The following is a 15,705-nucleotide window of genomic DNA, read 5'->3' on the forward strand; positions in this document are numbered from 1 at the left end:
GAAATGATTAGAATGTGCCAAATCTTGCCTTGAGTTTGGCACCTGTGCCTTCAAGATTGTTTTTTTTTTCTTCTTTTTTTTTCCTTTCCCTAGCCTCACAGAGAATAAGAAACTGTGTGAAGATGAGACTTTTAAATGTGTGAAACTGAGCCATGCTAGTGTTCCACATAACAAAGTGTGACATTGTGTCCTCTCCTGCTTTCCAACTCGCCGGGGGGGGTAAAGAGAGACGGAAACAAAAGAGGTGGCGTTGTAAAGCGACAAATACAAAAAAAAGAGAGAGAGAAGCGAGGCCGAAAATATTGAAAAGGGAGGAAAAGTGGAAAAGGCAAGATGAATGATAATGGGACATGGGAGGGAGAAGCGAGTGAGATGATGTAAAAGGACAGTAAATAAAGGATGCATGTGAGGAGGCCAGCGCGAGCAAAGGAGGGAATAGATAGCGAACTCATTAAGGAATGGAACACAGCCTGCTTGTTTATTGGCTGGCCGCCTCCTTGTACTTAATCACTCCTGTCCAAGTCTCTCTCTCTCTCCCTCTCACATACACATATTCATACACACACACAAATGCCTCTGAGCGGCAAGAGTGCTTGAATCATTTCCAGTGGCCTGTGTCACTCTTTTTTTTTTTTTTTTTCCCTCCTTCTCTGTTCTGCTCGCCTCTTATTTCTCCGCCATTCACTCCCGTCGTTGGCCTCCCCTTCCTCCCCTCCCCTCCGCCGTCTTATCTGCCAACCTTGAGATGATCTTCATGCCGTGGCGGCCGCGTTGCGAGGTCACAGCTCGCCTCCGTTCTCATCAGGCCCGCCGCGACACTCCTCTCTCCACTCCGCCGCTCTCAAAATTCGGTCCTCGTCGTTCCCCCTGCCCTGTGTAACCTTCTCTTTTTTTTTTTTTTTTTGTACGCCCCCCCACCTCACTCCCCCTTCATCCTCTCACTGCCGTCTTCTCCGCCTCCCTCCCTCCATCCCCACAATCTCATTTACTTTCCTGCCTGCTCTTTTTTTTTTTTTTTTTTTTTTTTCCTCCATCCTTCAGTCTTTTTTTTTTTTTCCCCCTCCGCAAGAGGTTATGCGAGGTCGTCTTTCTTCTTTCTTATGCGTGCTTGTTTGCGCTTTCGGCAGCGTGGGCCCGTCGCAGACACACAATGTCTTTGCGAAGCAGATGCCTCATTAGTTCTCCTCGCTGCTTCAGCGCCCGATTTCTTTTTGTTTCTATATGGGCGTCCACCTGTTCATTTAGACAACTAACAAATGGGATAACGTCTCCTCTGGGGGTGTTGATATCCGAGTTGAGTCATTAAAGCAGTAACTCTGCTGGTCCAGCTGAGGTCAGCATTGTTTCTAATAATCCTAAAAGGGGCAGGATTTTTTTTCCCAAGTGGAGAGGTCATGCAAATGTGCACTTTACCATATGATCCCAATGTAAACTGTGATGTAGTAGCGGCATTCACCACAACGAGAGGATAATAGGTTAGCCAATTGTGTATGGTTGCTGTCAAAATAGATATGTTAGGCCAAATAAATGACCAAAAGTGGGTCTGGAGCCGCAAACCATTTGAAGATTGTGATGAAAGAAACAGTGTGTTACTGTTTAATGTACTGTGGGCCCAAGAGCTCATTAGAGCTGCACCACACCACAAAAATATGAGAGCAGCAACCAATACGGAGACATTCATTTTCTTCTACTTTTCCCTCTTCCCATTTTTAATTTTTTTTCTCATAATTTTTCATACTTTGTTTTTCATACATTTTTAGACAAATTTCTGACAATTTTGTGGAAAGTTTATGGTAATTTTCTGCCTCTCTTCTTCCTTTTTTTGGACATTTTATGGCTATTTATTGACATTGCTTTCTACCTTTTTTGCTTTTTTGCTCTGACTTTTTTTTTTTTTTTTATGGCAAACTTGTGGACATATAATGAGATTGAATTTTTACACAGAGTTGACATTAATAAATTTGGGGGATTTTTTTTCTTTTGTTTTTGGACATTTTATAATTATTTTCTAAGTAATGTAATAAGGTAATTCTTTTTAAAAATAATAGTTATTTAAAAAAAAAAAAGACCCAAAAATGTTCAAAGCGTGACCATAAAATTTCCAAAAAAGGAAGACGAAAAGCTGAATAAAATGTCCATGAATTTGCCAAAAATGTCACAGAATTGAATATAAAAGGAAGAAAAGAAAACATTAAAAAATAATTATATAATTTTTATCTACATTTGATATATTTTTGACAACTTAAAAAAATTCTACTGACATTTTATGAATATGTAGTCTTTTTTTTTATCTACATCATGAATTAATTTGAATAATAAATAGCAATAAATGTGTTTAAAAAATTTTATTTCAAGCATTTTTTTTTTTTTTTTTTAGAGACCTACGGGGAGCCACGGGAATGTGACTAAAGAGCCACATGTGGCTCCAGAGCCTCAGGTTGCAGACCCCTGAAATAGTCTATATAGTACATGTGAGCCCAAAATGTTTCATATTCAAATTTTGAATTAAAGGAATTTTTGAGTGGATTTCTTTTAGCTGGAAATGACACAAGAAAAGCGCAGAAGAGAAACAAGTTGTGTTTCACACACGCGCGCGCGTGATTGGTGCACAAGTGCAAAGTGAGCCCATTACGAGGGTGTGAACAGGCTGTGATTGTGTGAAGGTAAAATCAGTTAATGTCACACCCTGCAGCCTGTTTGTATTTACATCCAAGTCAGTTCAATTGCTCACACAGGTTCTCACTCTGCTCATTTACATCCACCGTGTCCCCAAATAGCCTTGGAAGCAGTCTAGCAGGTGCTGAGTCGTCACCCGGTGCGTCCTAGTAGCACCACTACACTGCATTTATTCCGGCTTCTGGTGTTTATTTAGGAATGCGGCACGTCTCGTTTCCCCCGGTGGGCTCTCATTTCGATATTTTTACAGTATGCGAGTTATGTTAAGATGAGGAGGACCCGCTGGGCGGAGCACATTAATGCAGAGGGCATCGAAACCTGCCCCTTCGCTTTAAGTGCCTCCTGCCAAGGTTTTGCTGACTCATCTTTTCGGGCTGTCTGCAAAATGGCGACCAAGATGATATTGCTCAGGTTTAATGTGGAGCAATCGGCTAGTTTGCTCAAAACTCAATGATCAGAATCAGGAATCAGTATTAGGAATTACTTTCGTTTGTTATATTTATGCATTTTTGACACAACACTTGTATTGGATACCATATTTGCCCATCCAGGGTGGGCAAAATATGGCCCGCGGACCACATACGGCCCCAAATCTTTTTTAAATCAGGCCCACTGAGCATTTACATGAGCAAGAGTCCTGTAATATTCGGTGCATTAGTTTAGTTATTTTTCACCTTAAAATTGGTAAAACGTACTGATTAACATTTTTTTCTTCACTTTTATGTATTAATCTAATGAAATAAATGGTTTATTGATTGAATGCAAACAAAATATTTGTAAAACTAAAATTACATGAATTATTAAATTGCCATTAACTCATTCAAACCCAAAGACGTATAAATACGTTTTTCAATACTTTGTTCTTCACTCCCAAAAACATATTTATACGTTTTTTGTTTCTGTTTTATTTCTTTTTTTTATGCTAAAGCATAAAGATAGAGCTTCTGACATGAAGAGGTTGTTTAAAGCAATGGTAGTTATTGCAAAGAAAACGGCCAGCAGGTGGCAGAAGAGTATAAGAGATCAGCCAGGGCCATTTGCAAAAAGCTCTTTTTGCCAGTGTTTTCAACAGGTTTGTTAATAATGATGAAACTTAGCAATATTCTAATGCTAATTGCTGCAAAATGGAAACAGATATGTTTTTATAGCAATAGAACAGAACATTCTGTGGACCTTGCAAAGTCAGTCAAAATCCAGTAAAACAGACAGGAGCAAAAGGGGTTGCTTCTGTGAAAATGGCTGGGAATTAAAGAGTTAAAATGAACCATTTTACATATCTTTTGCCCACTCCAGGCATAACAGATGCCAATTAGTCCTTATATTAAGACAAATGATGAATGCCACACTCAAGCAAAAAAAAAAAATATATATATATAATAATCTGCTTGTAATTGTACAAGATAATTGTTAATCAATTTGAACTATGTAGCTAACATGAACATGCAAACTCCATAGCCAAGATAGAACCCCAGAATCTCAAAACTGTGAAGCAAAAATCAGTAATGCTGCCAAATATGTTTTAAACATTTTAGGCATATTTTCATACAAAACTCTGGCTCAAAAACTTTTGCAGCTTTTGAACTTCAAGGTAACCTGCGTGAAGGTTATATTCCAAAAACAACACTTTTTTTTTTTTTTTTTTTTTGACTGCCTTTGCTCAGTGTGCACAGTGGGAAAGAGCTCTGAGTGTGCATCCAAAGTCGTGATTCTCTATTTTGGGACAAATGGCCGAGACATCGTTTGACCATGAAGGCGCGAATATGAGACAAACAGAAGCACTTATCCGGCCAGCCCGGCCTGTGCACTTTGTGTACGCTGACTCACTTGCACAGATACAAGGTTGCGTTCCGCCGAGACTCCCGTCGTCCTAGTTTCAGCTGCGTGACTGCAGACCTGCCGCGCACATCTGCATTTCTGCCTTCATGCATTTCCAGCGCGTCCGGTGTTCGCCTCCTACGGTCATCGTGCGGACGCGCTTTGTTCGAGAGGATCTGCGAAACCCGTCGTTTTGCGTAAAGTGTGTTCCAGGTGTCTCTCCGAGCGGTGATGTAACGCGGGTTCGCGGACCCGCAGTTAGATAACCAGCGCCTCTCACTGCGCTGCTAATGAGATGATTGAGCTGCATTGTCGTTGGACGCGAGACAAATGGTTCAACAAAATCCTGCACCCCACGCTGAGAAGCCGTTGAAGAAGAAGGAAGTGCAACTCTTGACTCTCAGCGGTAGTGGTAGCGACATTCGAGGCCCACAAGTCTTCATTGTAGATTGTCGTCGTGATCACAAATGTTCCGAATTAACTTTAAAGTAGTGTTGTTCCGATACCGATACTGGTATCGGCAGATGTGCCGATACTGCATTAAAACAGTGGTATCGGTATCGGTGAGTACTCACAACATGCCAATACCATTAACTCATTTACTCCCAATAACGTATAAATACGTTTTTTTTTTAATGTTTTAAGTGTCCCAAAGACGTATTTATGTTGGTTTTTTTTTATTATTATTATTTTTTTATGCTAGAGCATACATTAGGCTTTGATACAGCCTCTCAACTTCAAAGAACGGTTGCAGAAATGGTAGTTATTACACAAACGGCCAGCAGGTGGCAGCAGAACAAAGGAGATCAACCAGGGCCATGTTGAAAAAAAGCTAAATTACTCAGTTTGAAATAGATTTGTGAAAACTGATGAAACTTAGCTCTCTTCTAATGCTAATTGCTGCAAAACGGAAACAGATAGAAACTTACTTTTTTTTTCCTGATGAAAGAAGAGACTTTAAGCTTTGTTTTGAATGGTTCCATTATTTTATAGCAATAGAACACAATATTCTGTGGGCCTTGCAAAATCTGTCAAAACGGGTTAATGGGTTAAACGTGCACTTTCGTCATATCTTTCATACACAGCAGCACAGCACAGCAGCGTTTGCATTTTCTTAGACTGCTGAAGAAAAAAAAAAAAACGAGGTCTGTGAGAAACTTTTAGTGTGTTTTTATCGGTCTACAATAGAGAGTATCCTGACATACTGTATGATTGTGTGGTACAATGGATGCTCGGCAGCTGATAAAAAAAAATGTCTACAGAGAGTCATCAGTTCTGCACAGAAAATCATCGGCTGTCATTCCCTTCCTTCATTAGAAGGAATTGCAAATTGTAGACTGGTCTCAAAAGCTGGAAAAATAGCAAAGGACTTTTCTCACCCTGCCAATGCACCTTTTCAGTTACTGTCCTCAGGGAGACGTTATAGGTGCTTTAAAACCAGGACTAGTTGGTACAGAGACAGTTTTTTTTTTTTTTTTTTTTCCCCGAGTGTAGTAACTCTTTTAAACAGCCATAAGTAGTATTTTTAACTAATGGGTGCTCTTCGTATTTATTTCTTAAATTTGTGTTTGCGTATGGTTTTAATGGTGGTTTTAAAGATGAAGCATTTTGATGGAGCGGTGTTTTTCGTTGTATTTATAAATAAACTTGAGTTGAGTTGAGTTATCTATTTACAATGACAATAAAGGTATTCATTCATTCATTCATTCATTCATTCATGCTCCCTTGACCCGATACTGCTGCTTTCAATTAGAGTGGTTAGAAAAAACACACAAATTGTAAATGAAAGCCTGGTAGCCTGCCAGGCCTAGAAAGCACTGGGGGAAACCCTGGCAGTTTTCTAGTCCAACTTCTAATTTCGGGTTCCTGATCGTAAAAAGAGTCGAGTAAGACTGGGTATCAGCCCAAAAGGTACCTGAGTGTAGGTACTCGCCATCCCTCGTTCCATCCATTGATTTTCTTTAGCCTTTATCCTGTTCTAGGTCGTGAAAGTTGGAGTCAGCTGACAATGGACGAAAGACAGCCCTGGACTGGTTGGCAGTCATCTGCACAAAGAGACAACATTCACACCTATGAAGTCTTAAATTAACATAATGCATGCTTTTTGGAATGTGGGAAGACTTTTTTTTAAAGAGGACAATGCATTCAAATGAATTGCTCCAATTTGTGCCCATCACATTACCCATGCGCTACATTACATCTCAACGAAAACACGAAAGGCTCGAGACCACATTATGCAGACTGTATCTTGTAATTGCCTCTCGAACCATATGGGACAGCCTTGGATATATGCAAATAATAAAGAAAGCATTCAAACTGTTTTGACACGATGCACGATTAAGTAGTCACCCTGCAGCCTCACAACTGCGTGCCAGCAGGCCTGCGCTTGCATGTATCTACATACATTTGCCACTGCTTGCATGGTCCGAAGACGCAAAGGAACAAACTGAGAGCCTTGAGATACATCCAGTGTAAACAGGTTCAATGTTTAGAAATTTTTTTTATGTACCTTTGAAGGATTATAGAATGTATGCGACAATGCATCATTTTACAAAAAAAACTGTTTGTGAATGTGTCATAATAACTAAGTCATTTATGAATATATATATATATATTTTTTACTTTCAGCCACTCAAAATGTTCAGTGACATTAGACCTATCCATACACATATAGTTTTTGTTTATTTATTTTTTATGCCCACTATAGATAATAAAAGCAGCACTGTGCTATGAGCAAAACAAACTACAAATAAACAAAATGTATATATTTTTAAAAATTTAATTTGAAATTTAACATGACATAATCAGAGCCTTGAAAAGGTTAATAAATAAATAGCAATATATATTGTTTTATGAATGCCCATTTTCCGACAATGGAAGTTTTTGAGGCAAATACCCCTCATAGCATAATTTTACAAAAAATGTAACTGATTTTGAGGAGTGATAACGACGTCATCCATCAACATTTTTTTTTTTTTTTTTTAAACTTTCAATCACTGAAATTCTTCAGTGGCATCAGATCAGACCTATCCATACATATGTAGTTAATTAATTTATTTATTTATACTTTTTTTTTTTTTTTTTTACCTTCTTTGGACAATAAAAGCAGTACTGTGTTATGTACAAAACAATATATATATATATATATATATATATATATATATATATATATATATATATATATATATATATATATATATATATATATATATATATATATATATATATATATATATATATATAGAAAATATTATATGATAATTTTACATGGTGAAATCATTCGACTTTGACGGTATGTTCCAAGCTCATTAGATGGCGTAGGTAAAGCAGCTTGTCAATGTTTGTAATTTTCAATGGCACGAAGCCGGACGGACTACAACACGAAACCCACACAAGCACAGAGAGAAGTTGCCAACTACAGACAGAAGCAAAAAATTTATTTTATTACATGGCTACAGTCCTTACACAGATTTGACAAAACAAATATAACGTACTGACTCACGGTTAGCTTTGTTGATGCTATCATGCTCCACAATTCACTCAAAACATGAAACATGCAACAAATATACAGTTTCGGGTTCAACTCTCCATGGGATTGTGTGCGTGTATGGTGAGAGAAATAGTATCTTTATTGAGGTCATGTGTCAAAGCCAAACGACCTCCCGTGCAAAGGTTAAAGCCATATCCTCCCCCCCTTTGATGTTAGGATGCTTTCGGTGTCCTCCGCCTCCTGCGGCACACGAGCAGAATGCCTAATTTTTCTCATCTCCCGTCTGTGCTGCCCTCATGGCCCCTCATGACTGCATGCGACTCTTCTGCGCTCGCCTGCTTTATTTCCTCCATCCTGCTCAGCTCAAAGTTGAGGTGTGCTTGAAATGAAATTTTTTTTGGGGGGGGGGGCGATTGGAGGATGGCCACCGCTTTTCAAAAGAGTCTAAAAAGTGTCATAACTGGCCAAATTTTGAGTTAAACTGAGTTTTTTGCATGTGTATCTTTTAGCTGGGAATAACACGCAAAATGAATTGTCGTCGTGTTTATTTTGTGGCACATAATTGGGGGCCATTTGACAGATAGAAAACAATATGGATATTTGAAGCTACATTGCGACATCGATATCCTAATTCAGATCGTATTGCTGGAAGAGTTCCATCTTGTTAACAAGGTCCATCCTCTCCTGTTGCTACGACTGTCCTGATGGATTCCCACATAAATGCATGATAAAAGCAGACCGATACAGTGCAGCGGCATCTTGAACAGGCGTGTGTGTGTGTGTGTGTGTGTGTGTGTGGGTGGTGTGTGTGTGTGTGTGTGTGTGTGAAGACCGGAAAATGTGAAACTGTGCGTGTGTCACCTTCAGTCAAGGGGCATGTTTTCACGAAAGGCTGCGTTTTAGTTCCAACTCTGACATTAGTGGCGTTCAAAGTGGCCCTCAAAGTGCGCAAATGGCGCCTTTGCTGCCAGTAAAGCCTCAATGATCTCCCGTGTGTGTAAACAGCCCTGTTCAAATCACGATGTCTGTTTTTAATGTACTACATGTGACACTTCTACATACACTGACAACAAATAACATCCCTCCGCGAGCTCTATTTTTACTTTGAGAGCGTGCATGTGCGTGCAAATATCCAAGCAAGTCACGGGTGCGTCTTATTTCAGCCGCAAAGCATCATGCAATTGTGACATTTGGCTCCTGTTGTGTGCGATTTTTGCTTTTGTTTTATGCCCACCGGCTGAGAAATAGCACAAACATATCCGCCGCTTCCCAAACGGATCCAAATCCTCTCTTGGTCTGAGTTTCATCTTCAATGATGCAGTTTTAATCGTGCACTATGCCCTGTCAGGAAAAGTGCGGCTGCAATGTTTTAGGTCAAATTGATCGAAAATTGCTTTTGGGGAGGAGCATAAACGTAAAAGGTACAATCCTGTGCAACCTACAGTAGAATAACAACTGGCAATGGGCTCTTTGCACAGCTCGACTACTTCCTGAGTTGAATACCACATTTTTGTTTCATCAGTTTTCACGATTGTATTTAAAATTGTAAGTAATTGAGCTTTTTTTTCTCCATGGCCCTGGTTGATCTCCTTTGCTCTGCTGCCACCTGCTGGCCGTTTGTGTAATAACTACCATTTCTGCAACTGTTCTTTGCAGTTGAGAGGCTGCATCAAAGCCTTCTGTATGCTCTAGCATAAAAAAAAACAAAAAAAAACAAAAAACGTATAAATACGTCTTTGGGACACTTAGACCATTAAAAAAACGTATTTATACGTTATTGGGAGTAAATGAGTTTATTACTGCTGTTCTTCCAACAAGTTACATCGTGCATGGCTTTCTTGACTTTTATACCTCTGGCGTCTCTGAGCCCATTTTATTCCGATGTCACCTCTTTGAGTGGCCATTTATGGAATAACTGACTGTTACCTTGGCCTGCTCAGACTGTTCTCTGTCAATCCCCCCCGCCCCCCAGGTGGCCTTCTCGGCGGAACGGCCCTTGAGGAACACAGGAAGCATCAAACACCGCTGACAGCAAGATTGAGAGTTTGCACATTGGATTTAAGTCAGAGACTCCGCCAAGCAGCCAAACGTACATAAATTATCGTTTGGACACTGATGCACTTACAGTGCGTCTAATATTATTTGGACACCAAAACGGATTATTGGTGGAATGGCAAACGCATATTATTACTCTCACGCCTCCCTTTGAAGCATGCGGTCACATTACTTGGACAAATGTGTGAAGACACGCCCATGCACATGAAGACAGTTGGGATTGAACTTCTTTTTTTTTTAATTGTAATTTTTATTTATTTTTTTTGTCACACAAACATGCACACAAACAAACGTGGTCTCCCGGGCGGGGCGGCGAACACACGCTATCCGGCACCAAAGGCAAGTGACGTTTCCACTCCTCCACCCAGAGCCCCAGTTGGGATTGAACTTTTAGACCACACGATTTTCATATTATGGATTTTCTTCAGGTACTTTGGCTTCCGAACAAATTCCATTCACAGGCATGTTCGACTCATTACAGACTCTAAATCAGAGCTGTCCGAACCGGTTCTCAAGTTTCCGTCCTCCAACATGCCGGATTTAAACGATCAGGATCATTACCAGGCTTCTGCAGAGATTGCCATTAGGCGGATCATTTGAATCAGGCGTGTCGGAGGAGGGAAACCATCTAAAACAGGCAGGATTGTGGTCCTCCAGGACCGGATTTGGAAACGCCTGCTCTAAATTGTTCAAAAGGCGCGAATGTGAGTGTGAAGGCGTGTTTGTTTGTCCAGTCTCTGGTGTTCCAGGGCCCCCCCCCCCCCCCCCCCCCCCCCCCCCCCCCCCCCCCCCAGAGTCACCAGGGATTGTTTCCAGCTTACCCGCGATTGAGCTAAGTGCCTCTTCTGTAGACAGTTTAAAAAAGATTTTAGTCTTCCTAAAAATAACATCCCCAATCACAAAACTACTTCAGAAGTCTGCTGCTCGTGTGCTGACTAAGACCAGAGGGTGGGAGAAGATTACATCGGTTTTTAGGTCACTGCAGTGCATTGGCTCAGAATCGATTTTAAGGTTGTTGGTTTTTTTACGGGCTTTTTAAACGTCTTAACCATCTGGGGCAGGGGTGTCCAAACTTTTTTATTTGAGGGCCACATCCAGAAAATCAGAAGGACGCAAGGGCCACATGATGTTATGAAGAGAAATCGTGTTTAGTCCTAAAAATTGTACAAATAATTTATTTGTGCTTTTGCATATTTAGTTATATATTTATTTATTTATTTATTTATTTATATTTTTTAAAAATTAGTTTTAATTCTTTTTCAGGGTGGTTCTGTTAGTTTTTTTTATTAGTTTTAGTTCTTTAATAAATGCTTAGTTTTAGTTTAGTTTATGTATTTATTTTTTTAGTGTGTATTACTCGTACGCAACATTTAAAAAAACACCATGGGCGCAACGTCATTATTCTAGTTTATATCAAAATAAATCTACAAAAAGTCAGGTTTAAAATCATCCCCAAAAGCTCATGCATTAAATTAATTACCAAAGACTAAAACGAAGGACATTTTTGCTGTTATTATAGTTTTATTTTAATTTTGTAAACATAAAATGTAGTTTCAGTTAGTTTTTGTTTTTAGTTTTAGTGAACTAAAATAACCTTTAATGGCACCTGTTTTTCGATACCCTCCCTTCTTACTTTGACCATCTCCAAACATTTTAGTTTTGTTTATTTTATTTGAACTGAGTCAAATGGCATTTTTTAGCATATGTCGCGGGCCACTGAAAAATGGACGGCGGGCCGCAAATGGCCCCCGGGCCGTAGTTTGGACACCACTTCTAAAAATGTTAATGTTGAAATGACAAAAATATAGTGCAGGAAAGGAACAGTTGAGTGTCCTACATTTTTTTGTTACGAAAGTCATCCCAGAAGAATCGAAGCACACCATTGTCGTCTCATTTCCGTGTTTCTGTGGGATTTTTACAAAAAAAAAAAGTTGGCCCCAAATTCACCCCGCCTTTAACCTCACGGGCCCCGTTTTCAAGAGATGACTCAAAGCGCGTGAAATCTTTGACCTCATTCTCAAACCACAGAAAAGAAGCCAGGGAAAAACGAAGCCCGTATATGTGTTGAATGCTTGGCTCGGCGGCTCGCGCGTCATATCGACACCAAGTCCAAGAAATTTATACTGCAATTCAATTCACATGGCGGCGGGTGTGACGTCTTTTTTTTTGTTTTGTTTTGGGTTTGACGTCTTTTTTTTTTTTTCGTTTTGGGTTTATGTGACAAAGTGCAGTGAGTAGGAAAAAAAAATGAATCATATAATCAAGTGCACGTCTCATGGCATCTCATCATATCCGCATACTGGGAGACAGTAAACAGACCGAAGAAGCATTTGTGCGTGTGTGCTTGTGCATATTGCGTGGAAGAAATGCAGGATATTAGTATGTATGAGTGAATAAGTGTTTACATATGTGCATTTATACATTTGCTTGAGTGTGTTCATGCAGTCCCGGGATGCTCCGGTCTTAAAAAAAAAAAAAAAAGTCCTTCCATCTGAAAGCAATTATTGCGACTGGAGACCCAAGTGGAGTGATTAATACCTGTTTGCTTTTCTGTTTATCTCTTTGCATGAACGCGTGTGTCTGTAACTCACTCGTAATCCTTGTTTCCGCTACCAAGGACCCAGTGTGCGTACTTGGGTCTGCTCTGTTGTCTATTTTGTGTACAGAAATGAGTCGCAGGAATACCTCAACCTTATTGGAGATGTGTGCTTTTGCTCAAAATAGGACTAAATGTGTCTTTCGCTATTACCTTAGAATAGTGGTGTCCAAACTACGGCCCGCCGTCCATTTTTCACTGGCCCGCGGCATAAAAAATGGCATTTGACTCAGTTCAAATAAATTAACAAAAACAAAAATGTTTGGAGATGGTCAAAGTAAGAAGGGAGGGTGTCGAAAAAACACAAGTGCCATTAAAGGTTATTTTTGTTAACTAAAACTAATAAAAAATAAAAATAAAAAAAAATAAAAATAAAATTTAAAAAAACAATTTCATGAACAAAATAAAATGAAAACGAAAATGCTTTTAAAAAAAAACTAACTGAAACTACATTTTATGTTTACAAAACTAACTAAAACTAACTATAATTATAGCAAAAATGTCCTTCGTTTTAGTATTTAGTAATTAATTTAATGCATGAGCCTTTGAGGATGATTTTAAATTTGATTTTTAGTAGATTTATTTTGATATAAACCGGAATAATGACATTTGAAAGTATGGTGTGTTTTTTTTTTTAAATATTGCGCACAAGTAATACACATTTAAAATATATATATATATCTAATAATAATAATAAAATAAAACTAATACTGAAACTAACAAACTAAACTAAAACTAAGCATTTATTAAAGAACTATAACTAATAAAAACTAACAGAACTACTGAAAACTAATCAAAACTATTACTATTGAAAACAAAACTCAAAACGAAATAAAATGAAAAATTCCAAAACTATAATAACCCTACTGCCATATCACAAATAAATTGGTTTATATACTGTATCATTTTTCTAAATATGCAAAAGCCCAAAAAATTTATTTGCACAATTCCTCTTCATAACATTATGTGGCCCTTGCGTCATTCTGATTTTCTGGATGTGGCCCTCAAATGAAAAAGTTTGGACACCCCTGAATTAGAACAAATGTTTCCAAATCATTTGGATGGTGCACTAGTAGGCGTCACTGGTTGCGTGGTTCAGTTCTTGAACGTGACAATCAAAGCTGGATGGACAGACGGATGCATGGAGAGTAGTATTGTAGATAATTATTGTTTTCTTTTTGTTTTTAGCAGTGCGTCAATTTCTGGTGGTTTTTGATAAATAGCGTGAGATTATTGTAATCCAGTCTTTCCCGTCTGAAAATACAATCAAGTGATCATCAGACGTGCGGCAAAACTGAAGTCCAGACTCGTCAGCCGATCCGTTCAGGCTGGCAGATGCGAGCTGGTCTGACTAGCAGACATGCTGAGCGAGCGATTACATAACCATGCCCAACAGTCCAGAGTGCTCCACATCAGCTACTCTGGCGGTCGCCCCTAGCAACCGTGGCGTTAACGATGGCAAAGGCTCTTACGTCTTCAAACGATTTTTGCCATCCGCAGAGCCGAGCGTACGTTTGTGTGGAATTGATGATGTGCAGCTGGTGAACAGCTGCAATCTTTTCTGCAGCTGGAAATCGACACTCTCTGTTACGTCATGAATGTTCATGTGCTGGATTTAATTTCTGCTCAATCACCTAAGGTGATTGACTTCACAAGTGCTTTGTCTTTGGATTTGTTTGTGTGTGAAAGTGATGTCAATATGATGACCATACAACTGGGAATTGCACATCGGGTTATAGTTAAAGCAGCGTTTGACAACAAAAAAACCTTCTGTTATGGCTTAAACACAAAGCAATGACCTACATTTAAAACATAAATGCTAATATTTGTTCCATGAGACAGCAATATTTTTTGAACTGTTTTCAGTACATGTGGTCATTGTTTTGTTTTTTTATTATTATTTATTTTTATTTATTTTTTTTATTATTTATTTGTTTTTTCTTTGAGAGCTCAGAATTGTTCATTCGGTAGTCTTACCGATTCAATGTCTTATCATCATTGCTCTTTTTTTTAATTGTTATTTTTATTTATTTATTTATTTTTACATGTATGTGTGTGTGTGTGTGTGTGTGGGGGGGGGGGTCGCGTGCGTGCGTGCGCTCGTATGTGCGTGTATGCGCCTATGTCCGTGCGTGCAAATACGTGTAAATTTATACTCATTAATTCACCTAAAACCTAATAAAAATCCCATTACCCTTCACCTTAACCAGATACCTCAGAGTCTGGCCAGAGTCGCGAGGTTCAAACGGTCAGGAGACCAGAGGAAAAGTCAAAGAAAAGAAAGATAAATCAAAGTAAAATCCAGCGCCGACCAACCACTTCCTGCCTTCCGCATGGTTACAAAATCAGAGCCTTACGCCAACCCCAGAAACCTCCAAATTCCAACAAATGAAAGAGATCTCAAGAGACCAGAGGAAAAACTAAAGAGAGGAAGGAGGAAACCAGCACATCCAGTCCATCAAAGTGAAATCCAGCACCAGTCCGTGTGGTCGTTGGAGTTCAGCCATGTCAACCTAATTTCGGGTCGAAGTACCTTAAACTATATTATCGATGCGATTGTTTCTTTAACCAATCATATTTCAAATTCATCCTCACAGGGCCAGAGCGCTGGTTAGCGATGACATCAGCATGTTGTTTTTTTTTGTTGCTCTAATTGCTTGGTCAGAGCAAAATTTGCTACAGCCAGTTATGGCAAGCAAAACACTTTTGTCGCAATCTACATAAAATAATATTTAAGTTTCTGTCATGATATTACATTGATAATGATTTTTTGAACTGATCTTAAAAGCAGTGATTCCCAAACAAATTCTGTGAAATTATCTAATATCACTTCATACGTCCAACTGAAATAAAAATGAAAGGTACACTGCAAAGAAATCTGCATTTAGTTTTTACGTGAAGTGGGTTACTTCTGAAGGACAAACCGTAATCTCCCTCGGCACGTCCTTTACGTGCTATCAAATGTTTAACTATAAAGTCAAACTCATTTTACTCTCATACGACACTCAAAACTATTCAAGTGTGGCGCATGAAGCCTTAAAGCTGAACTGCTCGTCTTTACAATTCTCACTCT

General features: G+C 39.0%; 1 long non-coding RNA gene across 1 annotated transcript in view; it reads right to left on the reverse strand.

Moving 5' to 3' along the window:
* Positions 1 to 6,427: 6,427 nt before the first annotated feature.
* The window catches only part of LOC144030643 (uncharacterized), a 94,178-nt gene continuing 84,900 nt past the window's right edge, over positions 6,428 to 15,705 (reverse strand). Inside the window, exon 4 of the long non-coding RNA XR_013287310.1 lies at positions 6,428 to 6,536. This is a non-coding gene — a long non-coding RNA (uncharacterized LOC144030643). The remainder of the gene's footprint in view (positions 6,537 to 15,705) is intronic.

The sequence above is a fragment of the Festucalex cinctus genome, chromosome 11 (genome assembly GCF_051991245.1).
Source record: "Festucalex cinctus isolate MCC-2025b chromosome 11, RoL_Fcin_1.0, whole genome shotgun sequence".
NCBI classification, from domain to species: domain Eukaryota; kingdom Metazoa; phylum Chordata; class Actinopteri; order Syngnathiformes; family Syngnathidae; genus Festucalex; species Festucalex cinctus.